This window comes from Aquarana catesbeiana, linkage group LG03 (assembly GCF_042186555.1).
Source record: "Aquarana catesbeiana isolate 2022-GZ linkage group LG03, ASM4218655v1, whole genome shotgun sequence".
Classification (NCBI taxonomy): domain Eukaryota; kingdom Metazoa; phylum Chordata; class Amphibia; order Anura; family Ranidae; genus Aquarana; species Aquarana catesbeiana.
Window position 1 is genome coordinate 365,657,815 of NC_133326.1, and position 20,585 is coordinate 365,678,399.

A 20,585-nucleotide genomic window follows, 5' to 3' on the forward strand; every position below is an offset into this window, starting at 1 on the left:
CCAGCAAAGAAATGCATTTAAAAATGATTGTTTACCAGGGGCGGACTGACCATTCAGACCATTCAGGGGCCCCATCAGAGTTGCCAGCCAGTAAAACCAGGCACAGGATGTTACATCTGTCTCTGAAATGTCCCTTACCGACATCCTTTTGGTCTAAAAATCCCGAGATTATAGCTGCCCCACCTCTCCAGTACCTTCTCAGCCAATAGAAGCATGTCTGTGTATACTGTGTGTACATGTATGTGTATACTGTGTGATTGTATACTGTGTGTGTGTATAATGTGTGGCCCCATAATCTCTGCCTGGGGGGCCCCATAATCTCCTATTGCCCGGGGGCCCCATGAGTTGTCAATCCGCCCCTGCTGTTTACCCCTTCATTATGGAGGGTATAATAAATCTTGAACATAATTTTGCAACTTTGGGATGTGTTAGTAAAACTGTACATATCATCACAACTACTTAGTGTAATCAGGTAAGTTATACCCTGGAAAACTAAAATATAAACAAAGTCAGCTCTTCACCCAAAATCAGTAGTCAAAAGAATAAGAAATAAGCTGTTTGCAACAAAGGAAATATACAATCCTCCCAGTGACTTCAAATAAAAAAGATTGCAGCACTCAAAAACCATTTAAGAAAGCCCAGATATTAGTGAACAGTTCATAAATGTTTCCAGAAATATTGCCTGTTGAGATTTCCTCATATGCAGCTATGGGAAGAAGTGGAACTCACCAGAAATGGATGCTGCCTCAACCAAGGGTACAGCACACACGCTTTAAGTAATCACTCTGTGGTGTGGTTATGAAGGTCCAGCGTTTAGCTGTATCAATTCCTCCTAAGGATACCATAGTGCCACTACACACAAGTTACCATAAAAGCAAAAAAATCTTATAGTGTAGTAATTTGAAGTAAAGGAATGGTAAAAATAAACACCCGTGCAGAAAGTGATAATCAGCATATACTTGTGAACCCCGATCTAGATTTTTGTTTTTATTGCTCTTATTTTTTTACACACAATTTTGTTATTACATTTTTCTCTTCTAGCAAGAAGAAAAAAACAATACAATGTATCTTTTTCTCCACTCAAGAGGAGAAAACACACAAGGGCAGGCTGTACAGTGACTGATAAACATGATAGCCAATCAGAGGCTATCACAACTATCAGGTGATCAGGAACTAGGCCTCCTGGTTCCCAATTGTTAGTAGGAGACCCGGAGCTCTTGATGAGTATGCTCTCAGCACAAGCACAGCTTCATGTGATTGCAGCCCCACAGATAAAAACCCACTTATGTGAGGACCCATACACTTGTCAGCAAGGAGTTAAAGCTGAACTCTGAGTTGTTCTAACCTCTACACCCGTTCTCTAACTGCTGGCAAAAAATAAATAAATCTAAATTACCTACAGCTGTATAGTGGGGTGACAGCTAAGACCCCAACTAGCTTAGCCCTCCCCAAAGCATCTGTATCACCCACCCTTATGCCCTGTACACATGATCGGACTTTCCGACAACAAAACCGTGGATTTTTGTTCGAAGAATGTTGGCTCCAACTTGTCTTGCATACACACGGTCACACAAATGTTGGCCAACAATTACGAACATAGTGACGTACAAGATGTACGTGATATCTTCATTACGAACGCTAGTTATATCTTCGGCTCGTACTTGATTCTGAGCATGCGTGGACTTTTGTCCGACAGACTTGTGTACACACAATTGGAAAGTCTGACAACAAACATTTGTTGGTGGAAAATTTGAGAACCTGCTAGTCAACATTTGTTGGCGGAAAGTACGACAACAAATGTTCGATGGAGCATACACACGGACTGTCGGGCTGTGCACCAACAAGCTCACATTCAACATTTGTTGTCAGAAAATCCAATCGTGTGTACGGGGCATTATGGTTATTACTATACTGGCCCAGTACTGTAGTGACATGCTCATACAATTAAGAGAAAAAAATATATATATGAGCTACACTTTGCCATTAGGCAAGTCGTGACGCTTACTATACATTTATTGCTTCACAAGCCTTGTCCAAATTTCTTCAGAGAACAGATCAGCTAAAATGACTGTTATTATTCCTTTTGAAAGAGAGAAAGGGAGATAGAGAGAGGCCACTTTGAGAATGTATGAAATAAGCTGTGGAAGATTTCCTTCACACTTAGAGTTGAGCACATGATATTACACTAAAAGGCTGTATTTTAAAACTAGTCATTCAGTAAAATTAATTTTATGCTTAAAAGCACTAGTAACATCCCCAGGATGAGAATCATACATATGAATTATTTTACCTATTTGAGAATGCAAAGTCATTTTTCATAGCATGAACATATCTGCTACCTGTCTGACTGCCGTATCTGTCATTTTACTATACCTGGAAAAACAATAATTTGTTTAAATATCTGTATGATTTGAAATTGGAATTTTCCAAACTATTACTTTAGCAATTTGGCATTAAATTATACATACTAAGATATGTACCATGTGCGGTGTTGCCAACTGTTCCTGCTGAATAGCTGCTTAGCTTACAGGTAAGCCTGACAGATTTGCAGCAAGTGAGTGCAACATAAAAGCACAATCACTGTACAGCAGAACTAAGCAGGGATTTCAGTCTACAGCACATACTGTATGTAAGGAGTGAAAATAACTGCCTCCATGCACATGTCCTCTCCTGCACATAACCATAACTATCTTACCCTCAGGTGCTCTGCTGCACATACTGCCCACTGTCATACCATCAGAGGCGGCTCTAGACTTTGTGAGGCCTTAGGCAAAACTTACACATGAGGCCCCACAGACTGGGACGCTCCGTGATGAGGCCGCTATTCCTCAGGCTGCGGGCAGTATCTGATTTGTCCGTCAGCTCCTAAGCCACAGAGTCCCAGTGGGGGTAGGTGGAGCCGTCGGCGTCAACTTCAGTGATTGAGAACAGGCAAATTAGGCGGCCGCGAGGCCCCTGTGAGTGCGAGGCCTTAGGCGGCCGCCTAATTTGCCTAATTAGAGAGCCGCCTCTGCATGGACACTCATCTCCCTCACATAATGACCACCTTTCTATTTTTGCAACATTATGGTTGTCATCATACCATTCTCATTCCTCTCCTGCACATACTGCCTGCTGTCATAAACTCTGCACTCTTCACCTGCACATACTACCTACTGTCATACCCTCTGCACTCTTTACCTGCACATACTACCTACTGTCATACCCTCTGCACTCTTTACCTGCACATACTACCTACTGTCATACCCTCTGCACTCTTCACCTGCACATACTACCTACTGTCATACCCTCTGCACTCTTCACCTGCACATACTACCTACTGTCATACCCTCTGCACTCTTCACCTGCACATACTACCTACTGTCATACCCTCTGCACTCTTCACCTGCACAAACTACCTACTATCATACCCTCTGCACTCTTTACCTGCACATACTACCTACTGTCATACCCTCTGCACTCTTCTCCTGCACATACTACCTACTATCATACCCTCTGCACTCTTCACCTGCACATACTACCTACTGTCATACCCTCTGCACTCTTCTCCTGCACATACTACCTACTGTCATACCGTCTGCACTCTTCACCTGCACATACTACCAACTGTCATACCCTTTGCACTCTTCTCCTGCACATACTACCTACTGTCATACCGTCTGCACTCTTCACCTGCACATACTACCTACTGTCATACCCTCTGCACTCTTCTCCTGCCCATACTACCTACTGTCATACCGTCTGCACTCTTCACCTGCACATACTACCTACTGTCATACCCTCTGCACTCTTCACCTGCACAAACTACCTACTGTCATACCCTCTGCACTCTTTACCTGCACATACTACCTACTGTCATACCCTCTGCACTCTTCTCCTGCACATACTACCTACTGTCATACCGTCTGCACTCTTCACCTGCACATACTACCAACTGTCATACCCTTTGCACTCTTCTCCTGCACATACTACCTACTGTCATACCGTCTGCACTCTTCACCTGCACATACTACCTACTGTCATACCCTCTGCACTCTTCTCCTGCACATACTACCTACTGTCATACCGTCTGCACTCTTTACCTGCACATACTACCTACTGTCATACCCTCTGCACTCTTCTCCTGCACATACTACCTACTATCATACCCTCTGCACTCTTCACCTGCACATACTACCTACTGTCATACCCTCTGCACTCTTCTCCTGCACATACTACCTACTGTCATACCGTCTGCACTCTTCACCTGCACATACTACCAACTGTCATACCCTTTGCACTCTTCTCCTGCACATACTACCTACTGTCATACCGTCTGCACTCTTCACCTGCACATACTACCTACTGTCATACCCTCTGCACTCTTCTCCTGCCCATACTACCTACTGTCATACCGTCTGCACTCTTCACCTGCACAAACTACCTACTGTCATACCCTCTGCACTCTTTACCTGCACATACTACCTACTGTCATACCCTCTGCACTCTTCTCCTGCACATACTACCTACTGTCATACCCTCTGCACTCTTCACCTGCACAAACTACCTACTGTCATACCCTCTGCACTCTTTACCTGCACATACTACCTACTGTCATACCCTCTGCACTCTTCTCCTGCACATACTACCTACTATCATACCCTCTGCACTCTTCACCTGCACATACTACCTACTGTCATACCCTCTGCACTCTTCTCCTGCACATACTACCTACTGTCATACCGTCTGCACTCTTCACCTGCACATACTACCAACTGTCATACCCTTTGCACTCTTCTCCTGCACATACTACCTACTGTCATACCGTCTGCACTCTTCACCTGCACATACTACCTACTGTCATACCCTCTGCACTCTTCTCCTGCACATACTACCTACTGTCATACCGTCTGCACTCTTCACCTGCACATACTACCTACTGTCATACCCTCTGCACTCTTCTCCTGCACACACTACCTACTATCATACCCTCTGCACTCTTCACCTGCACATACTACCTACTGTCATACCCTCTGCACTCTTCTCCTGCACATACTACCTACTGTCATACCGTCTGCACTCTTCACCTGCACATACTACCTACTGTCATACCCTCTGCACTCTTCTCCTGCCCATACTACCTACTGTCATACCGTCTGCACTCTTCACCTGCACAAACTACCTACTGTCATACCCTCTGCACTCTTTACCTGCACATACTACCTACTGTCATACCCTCTGCACTCTTCTCCTGCACATACTACCTACTGTCATACCCTCTGCACTCTTCACCTGCACAAACTACCTACTGTCATACCCTCTGCACTCTTTACCTGCACATACTACCTACTGTCATACCCTCTGCACTCTTCTCCTGCACATACTACCTACTATCATACCCTCTGCACTCTTCACCTGCACATACTACCTACTGTCATACCCTCTGCACTCTTCTCCTGCACATACTACCTACTGTCATACCGTCTGCACTCTTCACCTGCACATACTACCAACTGTCATACCCTTTGCACTCTTCTCCTGCACATACTACCTACTGTCATACCGTCTGCACTCTTCACCTGCACATACTACCTACTGTCATACCCTCTGCACTCTTCTCCTGCACATACTACCTACTGTCATACCGTCTGCACTCTTCACCTGCACATACTACCTACTGTCATACCCTCTGCACTCTTCTCCTGCACACACTACCTACTATCATACCCTCTGCACTCTTCACCTGCACATACTACCTACTGTCATACCCTCTGCACTCTTCTCCTGCACATACTACCTACTGTCATACCGTCTGCACTCTTCACCTGCACATACTACCTACTGTCATACCCTCTGCACTCTTCTCCTGCACATACTACCTACTATCATACCCTCTGCACTCTTCACCTGCACATACTACCTACTGTCATACCCTCTGCACTCTTCTCCTGAACATACTACCTACTGTCATACCGTCTGCACTCTTCACCTGCACATACTACCTACTGTCATACCCTCTGCACTCTTCACCTGCACATACTACCAACTGTCATACCCTCTGCACTCTTCACCTGCACATACTACCAACTGTCATACCCTCTGCACTCTTCACTTGCACACACTACCTACTGTCATACCCTCTGCACTCTTCACCTGCACATACTACCTACTGTCATACCTTCTGCACTCTTCTCCTACACACACTGCCTGCTGTATACCCTCTGCAGTCTTCTCCTACACATACCGTCTGCTGTCATACCCTCTGCACTCTTTTTCTGCACATACTGCCTACTGTCATAGGCAGTACCAGAAGCCCAAAATTATGTGACCAACCTTAAATATAATAAAGCAATGACAGCTTGCATGTTCGCCATGTAGCCTGTTACTGTCTGCCATCTGCAGCTATTGGCCTGCAAATATAACTGGTGGTATTATTGGCCGACAACAAGATGGTGGAAAGGGGTAGGCAAATCATGCAACTATGAAGTGTGGTTGCATTTTTCATTATACAGCACCCCAGAAATTGGTGATTTCAGGCCAGTCTGAAAAGTGAATATGTGTGCAGGCACCAGGAGATGCCTGATCTCCAGACCAGCACCCAAAAAGAAAATGTAACTGATAAACCATAAAATGCTAAACATGTACCCTTTGTAAGTATTTTGAACAATAATTGTATCCACATAGGAAAGTTAAGATACATTACTCAAATGCAAATTACAGGAGCAATTACTCAAAAGTGCCTTGACACATTAAAGGACCAGCCCTGCTTATACAATACAATGGGCAACAAACTTCTTGCTGGATACTTAGATAAATGAATCCTAGGTTTAATACAGTAGTCTTATACCCTCACCTCAACCTATCTTTATGTATTTCCCACCAAAAGAAATTGTATAAGTGATCTAATGGATACACGTCTACTTTTTGTAATGCTTCCCCTGAAGATGCCTTGAGTTGGTCTTGTGACTGGTATTGAAGGGAAAACAACTGCAACAAATCCGGGGGAGAAATTGTAGAATATGAAATGTCTGTATCCTGCTGCAAAAAACATATAATTTAAATCATTTAAATAACACCTAACAACTGTACTTTTATTTTCTCCATCAGCTTACCCTCACAGTTATTACCTTTAGTATCACTTGACCCTCCCTCTTATAGGGCGTACACACGGTCGGACTTTGTTCGGACATTCCGACAACAAAATCCTAGGATTTTTTCCGACGGATGTTGGCTCAAACTTTTTTTGTCTACACACGGTCGCACAAAGTTGTCGGAATTTCCGATCGCCAGCCACGCGGTCACGTACACCACGTACGACGAGACTAGAAAAGGCCGGTTCAGAACCAAGCGCGGCACCCTTTGGGCTCCTTTTGCTAATCTCGTGTTAGTAAAAGTTTGGTGAGAGACGATTCACGCTTTTTCAGACTTGTGGCTTTCAGATCGTTTTCTGCCGTTCAGTTTGTGCTTGTAGGTTTGTATCTGCTCTTCAGTGCGTGCAAGCAAGTTCCGCGTGACTTTAAGTAGTCATTGTATTCTTGTTCGTTCGTTACTGGTTTTCAGGTCGCTCTTCACAGGCCTTGCTGTTCTTCAGTGCGTTCTGTTACATCGTTCTGAGCAGCCGACCGTTTTCTAGCCATGTTTCGTATGCGTACTCCTCGTAGAGTTCGTGCTGTGCGGGGGCTTGGTGTTGGGGTCCTGACCTTGACACAAGTCCAGTCCATGAACAGGGTGGGGAGGAGTTCATGGACCAAGAATTGGTTGCTTCAGCGTGACCAGTTCTCTCATATGCCTTTGCTCCGTGAGATCCGTGAGAATAATCCTGATGATTTCAGGAACTTTCTCAGGATGACGACCCCGTGTTTCACCGTTTGTTGGCTTCGCTGACCCCCTATATCAGCAGGCAGGATACCTGCATGAGGCAAGCCATCACGCCGGAGCAGAGGTTGGTCGCTACCCTGCGGTATTTGGCGACAGGGAGAAGCTTGCAGGACTTGAAGTTCTCGACAGGCATCTCCCCCCAGGCTCTGGGTATCATCATCCCAGAGACCTGTTCTGCCATCATACAGGTCCTGCAGAAGGAGTATATGAAGGTAAGATTTTTATGCTTTTATATCAGAATTTAATGGAATTTAATGTTTGCTAATATATTGTATTTCTTTCCTCTTTCCCTAATTACCATGATTGTAATATGCTGTGAATGTCCCCTTTGTTCTCATGCATGCTGGATTTTTATGTAATTATTATTTTAGGTCCTTCATACATATTTGCCCTTCAATAACCTCCCCAGCATGGTGTCTCCTGGCCTATATTCACCTCATGTAGTCACTTAACAATGTATTTTATCAGCTCTATAGTAGTGCTTTACCCCAAACACCCCCTAAAATGTTTGGAAATGTTATTTTTGATTTAAATTCTGGCAGAGTGCCAGAGGCTTTTTTTTTGTTGGTGTCCCCAAATAATTTTTTGTAACCCTCCCTCCCCCAACTGCTAAGTCAGCTGATCCCAATTCTCTATGTATCCTCAATCATCTATCTGCTGACTTTGCCAAACCCATACACACTATACCCACCTCTTTACTGGTCAGATTTATGGATAAATTGCCCAAAGCATGTAGTGCAAGGGCCTGCCTGTATACTTTCCAATGGTACTGTTTCAAGTTTTTGTATTCTATTATTATCTTGATAGGTAATAGCAGAATGTCCAAATGTCCTCAAATGTGTACAATGTGTATTTATATCTTTGTGTTATGACACTTCTTACCTGTCCAGTGGTCTGCCAATAGCGTAACTAAGGAGGGGCTGTTCCAAGTAATACCCATTATTTAGGCATTCAGCTCTCAATGAAGTGAAGAGGGTTACCTGTCCAAGATTCCCCCCCCCTATAATGTTAGAAATGGCCCATGAGAGGGGGGGAGGGGGAATATGATAGGTGTACCTTATACTTTGGCCTTGTTAAATTCCCCTTACTAAATGCTATCTGGAGGTTGCCACATAATGTTTGTGCCTAATCTGCTTGCCATGTTTCTGTGAAAAAATAGTAATGTTTATTGTTTTTTCCTCCACAGTTTCCTTCCACGCCACAGGAATGGCAGACTGTGGCCTCCCACTTTGCCCAGCGGTGGGACTTTCCTAACTGCGGAGGGGCAATTGATGGGAAACACGTCCACATCGTCCCACCTACTATTATAATTACAAGGGGTTCAATAGTATAGTGATGTTGGCGGTGGTGCCGGCTAAATACGACTTCCTGTATGTGGACGTGGGGATGAATGGCCGGATGTCCGATGGTGGAGTCATCGCCCAGATGGAGTTTTACAGGCGTCTCCAGAATGGCAGCTTGGACTTGCCAGCTCCAGAGGACAATGTTGAAGGACTCTCATTTGTGTTCGTTGCTGATGAAGCGTTTGCGCTGGGGGACCACCTGATGCGGCCATTCCCAATGAGGACCCTCACCCCGGAACAGAGGGTTTTTAATTACCGGCTGGCCAGAGCCCGAAGAGTGGTGGAGAACACATTTGGAATCCTGGCCAGCCGGTTCCGACTATTTCTGACACCCATCCATATGGCGGAGTATAAACTGAACCATAATATACTGGCGTGCTGTGTTCTCCGTAACTTTTTAAGGAAACATTCGGCCAACTATGCTGGCTCAGTTGGGCCTGAGGCCGGAATCCTACATCAAACCACACTGACGGCGCTTGAAAGTGGCCGTCCTGGCTTGCCCTCCCTGAGTGCCCGTGATGTCTGGTTACGCTACCTGGAGTTCTTTGCGGGTAGGGGGGCTATCAATATGCCAGACAATCTGTGAAGCCTTTTTATAATAAAAAAAAAAAGAAATTCTTGGTGGACATTTACTGCTTGTGTTCGTTTTAGCTGACCCTGACAGAAATGTGTTGAGTCCAGAAAATGTTGTGATTGTGTAACCTTATACAAAGCACTGTTGGCTGTTATTTCCTAAATGCAAAAACACATTTCACTACAAGTGCACTTGCAACTGCACTGAAACTGCACTTGTAGTGCAAAGAGGATTTGCCCTTAGGAAATAACACCCATTTTTGCAGAAAACAGCAATTACATCACCCCAAAAGTGTTGTATTGTAGTGTTGAGACAATAATCCACACATTCTTGAGTAAGCAACTTTTTTATACCTGCACAATCACATGTGCATTTACCAAAGGTTTTTAAAACAAACCAACATGTTTGTTGTATAACAATTTTTGCAGTAGCATTATCAAAAATCGAAATGTCCATTTCAGATAAAACAGGCCTGTGTAAAACCAACAAGAAAGCCAAAAAACTTGAACTTACAAAGTTCACATTAGGTAAAACCTGAAGGCTATATCAGACATCAGTATTTAGGAACTGGGTTTGATATAGCGTTCAGATGGGGGGAAATCACCCCTGGAAAAGCCAAATTTGGAAGATGCAAACCAATTTACGAATGTCAACATGTGCTATCTGCCATCAGGGGGGATCAAGGGACGTGTTTTGGGGGAGCAAGCCCTTCCTCAACGCTACTTTATAATTGAGGAAGGGGTTGCACCCCCAAAACGCGTCCATTGATCTCCCGTGATGGCAGATAGCACATGTTGGCACACTGTGTGCATCCTCCAAATTTGGCTTTTCAGAACATTGCAAAAATATTTAAAAGATTGGACCACAATCCAAAAAGTGATTTTGTGGGGTTTTAAATTCGCCCCAAAACATCAATGATGTTATTATTTTTTTTAATAACATCATTGATTTTTTGCTGTATGTTTTGCAGTTCGACATTACACCCCATGATCTCCCCGATCAGGATCTGGGCACTTTCTGATGTGAAACGTTCTGGATCCCTCACATCACGATCACCTAAAAAGAGAGAAAGAAAACAAAAACAGGTCTCAAAAATCTGCCACCATCCATCTCTTTTACCTGAGCCTGTGGTCGCAGACACTCACCTGTTGTGGTGCCAATCTCCACCACATCTTCTTCTTCCTCCTGCTCTTCTTGGGTTGGTGTTAGTTCCCCTTCTTCCAGAGGTGGAGGGTCTATGGTCTCCTCGGATGAGGGGTGTCCTCCGAGTCTTTTCTCCCCTATGTAAAACAAAAATGGTATAATTAGCACACAGATATTTGATGGCAGAACTAGAAATAGGAAACATTGCTTGGAAGTGGGGTACAATTGTCTATTTTAGCCGAGTTCCAAGATGTATTTTTTTTATTGACCTTTGTCAAGCTGCAATACTTTACCTGTTTAGTACAAGCTTCACAGATGGAGACCCCCCTATAGTATACACTGGAGCACCTGTGTGGCCCCCTAATAAAAATGGTGTTCTTGTGTCCCACACTAGTGCTCCAGTGTCCAGATGTGAAAACAGCTGCTCAGTGTCCTCTCCTTACACACAATCTAGTTGGCATTTCATTCTAGTAACAAACTCATCTACACAAACAACTATTTGGCATCCAAGTAGGCCCAAAAAAAATGTGGGAAAATGCATATGGCCTAAACAATGGTGTTTTAGAGGCCGAAAGAAAAATGTTTGATACGAACGAATAATGGGCCCATGAACATTAAAGTTGCCCTTTTAAACTGTACAATTAAGAAAAACATATGGAGCAGCACAAATGCAATAAAGACAGAAAGAATAGGAACACAGCACAACTACTTACTTTTTTGCAGCACTCTCCGGATCTTTCGGTACTGCTCGGGCTCTCTCAATTTCAGGTCCGACCACCGCTTCCTGAGCTGATCTTTCGATCGTCGTACCCCGAAATTCTTCTGCAGACTTTTGATCACTTTCGCCATGATCTTGGCCTTTCTGATATTGGGGTTGGGGTAAGGCCCATACTTTCCGTCATAGTCGGACTTCTTCATGATGTCGACCATCTCCAACATCTCCCCAAAGGACATATTTGTGGCCTTAAAACGTCTCCTTCTGGATCGGGACGTGTCCGGATCCGGGCTTTCCTCCTCCTCCTCGTTCCTGCAATTAGCACGCACCTGCTGTGACTCCGCCATGTGCTCTTCCCCCACTGCGCTGAACGAAAAGGGGCGGGGAATAGACTAGAAAGAACGTCAGGGGCGGGCGGAGTTACACGCATGCGCAGTGTGTATAAAGCGTAACACGCGTGCGTATTACGTACGATCTGTGAGCGGAGGAAGGAGCATTGGACGCGCCGATCGTAAGAACGAAGGTAAGAGACAAACTTGTGCCTATACTGCTTCTACATTGAAGACTATATTGTAACAAGATTAGGAGAGTTTTGTCTGACATTAGGCTTTGTCTTGTGTTGTGTCTTGCAGTGAACATGGATATCTTAGTGAAAGACAATGACTTCATGTCAGTATTCATAGATATCTTAAGGGAGCTGCCATGTCTGTGGGAGATTAAACACCCCCATTACAAGAACCAAGCAAAGAGGAAGGCAGCACTGGTGCAATTGTGTGAAATTGTGAAGCAGGTGATCCCCACGGCAGACATCACCTATTTAAAGATCTTCATTGGTGGCCTGAGGAGCACATATCTAAGGGAGCGCAAGAAAGTCCTGGATTCACAGAGATCCGGAGCAGCAGATGACATCTATGTCCCCAGGATGTTGTACTACGACAGGCTGCATTTTCTGGCAGGCCAGACTGAACCCAGGCCATCCCTCTCCAGTCTTCCTTCCACGCTTCCTCCCCCCCCCGGCTGAGGCTTCTGACGCCCAACCTGGGCCTTCCAGGCAACATGTGGAGGAGCCCAGATTGAGCCAGGTATAGCATTCCTCTAAATATTTCTGCTTGTCCAATCAATGATGTTAACTAGATGTTAGTTTGGAGTACTAATTTAGGATTGTGATTGATGAAGCAAAACATTACAACCATGTCCCTTTTTCATACACAGGGAAGTCTCAGCCAGGAGTTGGCCGGGCCGAGCCGGCTGGCTGATCTGCAGGTCCCTCCACCCCCCCTGAAAAGAGAAAGTGGCAGTAGGAGGCGTGCCCTAGAGGAGGCTACCGGAGGACTCTTTTGGAGGGCTACAGAGGTCCTGGGAGCACGACAGACCGTGGAGGAGGACATTGCTGCCGTCATTGCATATAAAATGCAGAGGATGGAGGAGGGCCAACAAGTCTTGTGTGAGGCGCTCATATTGGAGGCTCTTAACAAAGGTATGAGGGGCCAAATGACAGCTCAGACACACCTTTGCGATGGTCCTCCTCCTCCTCCTGCAGGTCCTCCTCCTCCTCCTTCTCCTCCAGGTCCTCCTCCAGGTCCTACTCCTCCTCCTGCCACATCTCCAACTGCACAGCCACAGCCCGGAATGAAGCGTGAAAGGAAGACCAGAAAGTGAGGACCCTGGATCCAGTCTGGTCAGCCAAAAAATGCAGCCTCTTGTGGTACCACAGCCTGGGGACACACATGTCATCTGCTGCTATCCGGATCTCTGCGAATTCTGGACCAGACTGCCCTCCCTTACATATGGACTCCTCAGGCCACCAATTTTGATGTTCAAGAATTGATGTCTGCCGTGGGGGTCCCAGGCTTCGCTAATTTCTCCTGTTGATCCAGTGTTGCCTTCCTCTTTGTTTGGTTCTGAGCCCTTAATAAAGGATTTTTGTTTTGAATTATACTCTCCTATGTGTTTTACTTCAAAAAGGACAGTTGGTTTGTGAGGATTCAGGTACATTTCAAATATACAATGTGAAATGAACAAGGGACACCAACACCAAACAATCTCCTTGAAATTAAATAATAAAAGATATCAATGGTGTTGAGGTAACTTGACACACAAAACACACACAAAAATAGTCTGGAGTAAAAATAAAAATAACATTGAACAAAGATCAGCCTTTGAAAAAATTCAAACATTAAAAAAAAAAAGGCTTAAAATCCCCAAAAAAATTAAATAAAAAAAAAAATTCTGTCAGATGTGACAACTAATAACAATATATTCAGGGAATCCCAATAAAAAAACAAAAATAAAACTTTGTGAGAAGTGTGTGTGAATATGAGCAGCAAAACTACTTAATTCTTGTCACATTATAAAGAAGAAGAGAGTGCGCTGTATTAAACCATTTTTAACATTGCAGCGTGACGAAAGTGCTGTATCCATTGCGAATGCTAAGTTTACCAGAACGAGCTGTTCCACCTTGGAATTTCTTCTGAGCATGCGTGGCACTTTGTGCGTCGGAACAGGCCACACACGGTCGGAATAGACGCGATCGGATTTTGTTGTCGGAAAATTTTATCTCCTGCTCTCCAACTTTGTGTGTCGGAAAATCCGATGGAAAATGTCCGATGGAGCCCACACACGGTCGGAATTTCCGACAACACGCTCCGATCGGACATTTTCCATCGGAAAATCTGACCGTGTGTACGGGGCATTAGACTGTAAGCTCTAACGAGCGGCCCCTCTGATTCCTCCTGTATTGAATTGTATTGTAACTATTCTGTCTGCCCTCATGTTGTGAAGGACTGCACAAACTGTTGGCACTATATAAACCCTGTATAATAATAATAAATATATTTTATAGATATTATTGTGACTACAATCTGTTTAAAGTACATACAGTTGTGTTAAAAATAATAGCAGTGTGTTTAAAAATGTAAAGCTCAAAATCCTTATAATAGCTTTTCTTTCCATACACGCAAATGTATTGGGAACACAGCACAGTCTATTCCAGCTCAAAACATAAAGAAAAATGTTTCAAATTTGTTATTGCGTTACAGAAGGTGAAGAAAAAGATGTCTGCATTTTTCTTTACAAACTCAAACATTTACTGTATAAACTGAGAAATGCTTAAAGATTTTGCTTTCCTGTGAATCACTGAACTGATATTTAGTTGTATAACCTTTGTTTCTGAGAACTGCTTCACATCTGTGTTGCATGGAGTCATACAGCTTCTGACACCTGTAAACAGGTATTCCAGCCCAGGACGATTGCACTACATTCCACAATTTCTCTGCATTTCTTTGTTTTACCTCAGAAACAGCATTTTTTATGTCACCCCACAAGTTTATATTGGATTAAGGTCTAGGGATTGGCTGGCCACTCCGTAACATTAACCTTGTTGGTTTGGAACCAAGATGTTACTCGCTTACTGATGTGTTTGGGGTCATTGTCTTGTTGAAACACACATTTCAAGGGCATATCCTCTTTGCCATAAGGCAACATGACCTCTTCAAGTATTTTCATGTATTCAAACTGATCCATGATCCCTGGTATGCGATAAATAGGCCCAACACCACAGTATGAGCAACATCCCCATATCAGGATGCTTGCACCACCATGCTTCACTGACTATACAGTGTACAGTGGCTTGAATTTAGTGTCTGGGGGTCGTCTGGAAAACTGTCTGCGGCTCCTAGATGCAAAAAGAACAATCTTGCTTTCATTAGTCCACAAAATGTTGCGCCATTTCTCTTTAGGCCAATCAATGTGTTCTTTGGCAAATTGTAACCTCTTTAGCACATGTCGTTTTTTTTTCAACAATGTGACTTTGTGGGCGCTTCTTGCAGATAGCTTGGCTTCACATAGGCTTCTTTTAATTGTTGTACTCAGAGGTAACGTTAGACCTTCTTTGATCACCCTGGAGCTGATCATTGGCTAAGTCTTTGCCATGTTGGCTATACTTTGATCCATTTGAAGGGTAGTTTTCCATTTTCTTCCACGTCTTTCTGGGTTTGGTTGCAATTTTAAAGCATTTGAGATCATTTCAGCTGAGCAGCCTATCAATTTCTGTACTTCTTTATATGTTTTGCTCTCTCCAATCAACTTTTTAATCAAAGTACGCTGTTCTTCTGAATAATGTCTGGAACAACCCATTTTACTCAGATTTTCAGAGAGAAATGCACTATACCCAGCATGTACAAAGTTTGATGCAAAAACAGTGATTGATGTGGTTAGTGATGATGGACTGCTATTATTTTGAACACAAGTGTACTTTCCCAATCACGGAAATCTCATATAAACTTTAACATGCTAATGTAATTTCAATAGTAATTGTACTTTTCAATACTAAATCTGAAGCTTTTATAAAATAATACCAGGTGATTCTGATGTGTTGGTCCTTGTTCATGCACTTGTTAGAGGTTCCCAATGCTCTCTCCCCATCTCAAAGGTGTGCTGGACAGTGAAAGGAGAAGCAGCACAGTAATGATATTATCTCACTATCACTATCCTTTCTATTTCTATCAGCATGTTTTTTGTCAGCACATGAGTTACTTGTGCTGCATCTCACTTTCCAGCCATGCTGTACCTCGAGTGCAAGCGGCTGATACCAGGTCAAAGTTATGTACTTACACAACTTGCATTTAAAAATAATTATTTATAATTATAGCTATTTTTTACAAAGTTTCATTAATTTTTGTCTTTTATATCTGCCTAGAGTTCTGCTTTAAAATTATGTATTGTATATACAAAATGTGAGGTTTTGGTTGTGCAGGCTAAATAATTACAGAATTCAGTACAACAATATTTTAGCAGCCCAACAAAGAATACGTTCAGTAAACTGATCACGATTCATGCCCAGTCACAGCTAAGTAACATTTTAGTTTGACTATAAACAAATTATAGAACTTCACCCTTTCTCACTGAATTTACAATCGACTGATAGAAAAATGAATCTTTAGTTTGAAAACCCAGGTATTTTGACAGGCCTAGTACTAACATGTACAAAACACAATATTGTTTAATATTGCCAGTGCTCTGATGTTTAAGCCAAACCAAACACACTCTGGTTGTATTCAATGTCAGACATGACGTAGATTGCTTGTCTTGCTGTGTGTGAACAGGTAAGAGATTCCTCTGAATGTTCTACTTAGTTCAGGTTCACACAATTTACTTAGTGATAAATAAATCTAATGAACCGTGTGTCCTGGATTACCATATGGTTTTGTAGAGAACATTAGTCTGCTCCAGAGGCGGCTCTCTAATAGGGCAAATTCGGCGGTCGCCTTAGGCCTCGCAACTCCCAGGGGCCTCGCGGCTGCCTAATTTGCCTGACGTGTATGTGGGAGGGAATGTCCCCCTGTCAGTGTCCCCACTTAGCAAGCCAGATGGATGAGCGAGGGTCTCTACTAGTATGCAGCCGTATCGCTGCTATATTACAGCGCCGCGCACACCAGAAGTCTCTTCCTGTTCCCTCTGCCACTGTCAGCATTCTCATTCTCAGTGTCTTGTGTGCAGGGACTTGTGTGCAGGAACTTGTGTCTTGTGTGCAGGGACTTGTTCGCAGGGACTTGTGTGCAGGGACTTGTGACTTGTGTGCAAGGACTTATCTGCAGGGACTTGTGACTTGTGTGCAGGGACTTGTGACTTGTGTGCAGGGACTTGTGTGCAGGGATTTGTTTCTTGTGTGCAGGGACTTGAGTTGGAGGAGTGGGAGGTGAGAGCAGTGTCTGCAGCAGGCTGGGAGGCTAGTTATGGTACTGTGTTGCTAACTTCAGTTGCTTTATGCATGCCACTGCTAGGTGGCCTCTGCAGCGATGGAGCAATAAATTAGGGCCCATTCACACCATATACCATTTTTCTACCATGTGCACCCCTCTCATGTAATACTACCCTCCACCATACACTCCGCTCCCCTCTCATGTCAGACTACCCTCCACCATACACTCCACACCCCTCTCATGTACATACTACCTACCACCATACACTCCGCACCCTTCTCATGTACACACTACCCCCCACCATACACTCCACACCCCGCTCATGTAATACTACCCCCCACCATACACTCCGCACTCCTCTCATGTACATACTACCTCCCACCATACACTACGCACCCCTCTCATGTACATACTACCCCCCACCATACACCTTGCACCCCTCTCTTGTACACACTACCCCCCACCATACACTCCGCACCCCTCTCATGTGCATACTACCCACCACCATACATTCCACACCCCTCTCATGTATATACTACCCGCTACCATACACTCCGCACCCCTCTCATGTATATACTACCCACTACCATACACTCCGCACCCCTCTCATGTACATACTACCCACTACCATACACTCCGCACCCCTCTCATGTACATACTACCCACCACCATACACTCCACACCCCTCTCATGTACATACTACCCCCCACCATACACTCCGCACTACTCTCATGTACACAATTGTTTTATTTATTAATTTATTTTTAATTTTTTAAGTTTTTTGGTGAGAGTTTTTTGGTTTCTTTGGTGAGATCAGGAGTCTAAACAGACCCCTGAAGTCTCACTTTTAAAAAGGGAAAGGGACTAAGGACACTGATTCCCCAGTCCCTTTCTCTGCAGCCTAAGCTGCACTGCAGATGATTAAACAGGAGACAGAGGCTCCTGTTAGTTCATAAACCGAAGCACAGTAAACACAGTCACACAATCACTGTGTTCATTTAGAAAAGGAAGGGGCTGGTGAATTACATATTTACCAGCCCCTTTTTCTGAAGGTCTCCCACAGCAGTCAGCGGGAGAAAAGAGGAGGGAAGCCGGCAGCGCTGTGGGGGGGACATACAGTTATTTTTTTATCGCTTTAATTATTTTTCCCATTATGGGCGTGAGTGGGGCCTTATGACTAAGTTTTGCCTAAGGCTTCACAAAGTCTAGAGCCGCCTCTGGTTGGGACACAAAGAAATAGAGCAGTAGAGGAAAGTGGCAAGGGTAATGCCGCGTACACATGACCGGACTTTTCGGCAGAAAAGGTCAGATGGAATAATTTCATCGGATATTCCGATCGTGTGTGGGCTTCATCGGACTTTTCCTTTCGAAAATTCTGATGGACCTAGAAATAAAACATGCTTTAAATCTTTCTGATGGAATCAATTCCTATCGGGAAAACCGTTCGTCTGTATGCTTATCCGACGGACCAAAAATGACGCAAAGCAGCTATTGGCTACTGGCTATTTAACTTGCTTTTTCTAGTCCCGTCGTACGTGTTGTACGTCACCGCGTTCTAAACGATCGGACTTTGGTGTGATCGTGTGTACGCAAGTCCGTTTTTAGTGGAACTCCGTCGGAACTCTGTCAGAAAAACCATCAGCGTTTATTCTGACGGAAAAAACGGTCGTGTGTACGCGGCATAAGTATCACTGGTTGGAAGGTTCTTACAAATAACATGTTGTTTTGCCTTGAAAGGACAAAGTGACAGCCTCTTAAAGTGCATCAATTTTTCCATTGGTGGCAGCCATTTTGGACTAAAGTAGAATTTGTAAGAATGAACCAGCTGGCCTTAATAGTTGTAGTTTATATCAATGCTGTAAATAATGGTTACTATTTTGTGATTAGAAGATCCATATTCTGGTTGTACACTTTACAATCTGATTGTACACCACTCTTTAATTTACTGATAATGTGTGGTGTTAGAACTTAAACTAAACAATCCATTCGATTTAGGCTCCATTCACACCTGAGCATACCTATTTACTGGTGTTTTTCATGTGTTTTTTTAAGCTTTTTTTGCAGATTTTTACAAGCTTTTTAAAAGTCTTTTAGAAGTATATTACAACCGTTTTACAGCTTCAGTCATTTTTGTTTAGCCAATAGAAAGCACTAGGGGGAGGAGAGGGAAAGGAAATTAGGGGTGAAGAGCTGCTATTTAATCAGAAAACGCTTGTAAAATGCTTTTAAAACGCTCAAGTCAGGCATTTCTATTGATGTCTATGGGGCCAAAAATGCTTGTAATCTGCCAAAAGGAAGCTCATGTACTTTTTTGAGCTTCAGGCATTTTGCTTCAGGTGACAGAAAGCTCAGATGTGAACAGGGGCAATTGAAAGGAATGGGACTTGGTTTGTTGAGCTTTTTAGAGCTACAAGCTTCAAGCAGAAAATTACCTCAAGGCAGCTCTGGCTGCCTGTAAAGAAAGGACTTAATACTCACCTGTATTGCCACTCACCCCATCAACATTTGCTCTGTTGAAAAGCTCTAGAGGAATCTTCTGCATTCATTACACTTCTGGGTATGTCTGATGCCTGGTGCCATGCTGCATGCTGTGGTTCCATCTGATGTCCCCTACTCCACTATGTTGTCCCATACTGATGTATTAGTCAGTATACGGAACTGCAGAGCTTAGAGGGGACCAGGCATCCAACATTTTTAGAAGTACTGGGTGCTGAAGAATCCTTTACCCCCATAGTTCTACAATGTATGTTTTACCGCACATTACTGCAATGCAAAAGTGTGAAGCTAATCTAAATGAGGCAACACATCTATTATTCCTTTGGAAAATATGATGTTATGCAGGTGAATACTTTACAAATAACAGTTTCATTGGCATACAAAGCACTGCGTGTCACCATGAATAATATGTCTGAAAGAATTTTACAAATAATGTGCTCTAAAGATAAAAAACAGCAATCAGATGAAAAAAAAAGGAAAGCCCTTTAACAATGCAGTATAGGAAACAGGCCACCAGTATGTCCACCAAGCCATACACTTCATGTAAAATGTAAGTTACAAATTGTAATTCGGAATTTTCATTTTAAATCAGAAACACTCCAACATCTATTTGACATTTTTAAAAATTTGACAAGTGCCCAATGTACACCTTTAAGCTCACTGATATCTATACATTCTATGTGAAAACAGGAATATTATATACAAAAGGCATATAGACATAGTGAGGAAAAGCCACAAATAGCTTTTTCTTAATACAG

The 20,585-nt window shown here is 43.5% G+C and overlaps 1 protein-coding gene across 1 annotated transcript in view; it reads right to left on the reverse strand.

Annotated features, from left to right (window-relative positions):
• Positions 1-20,585, reverse strand: part of SH3RF2 (SH3 domain containing ring finger 2) — a 260,511-nt gene that overhangs the window by 224,175 nt on the left and 15,751 nt on the right. The gene's annotated exons all lie outside the window — the stretch shown is intronic.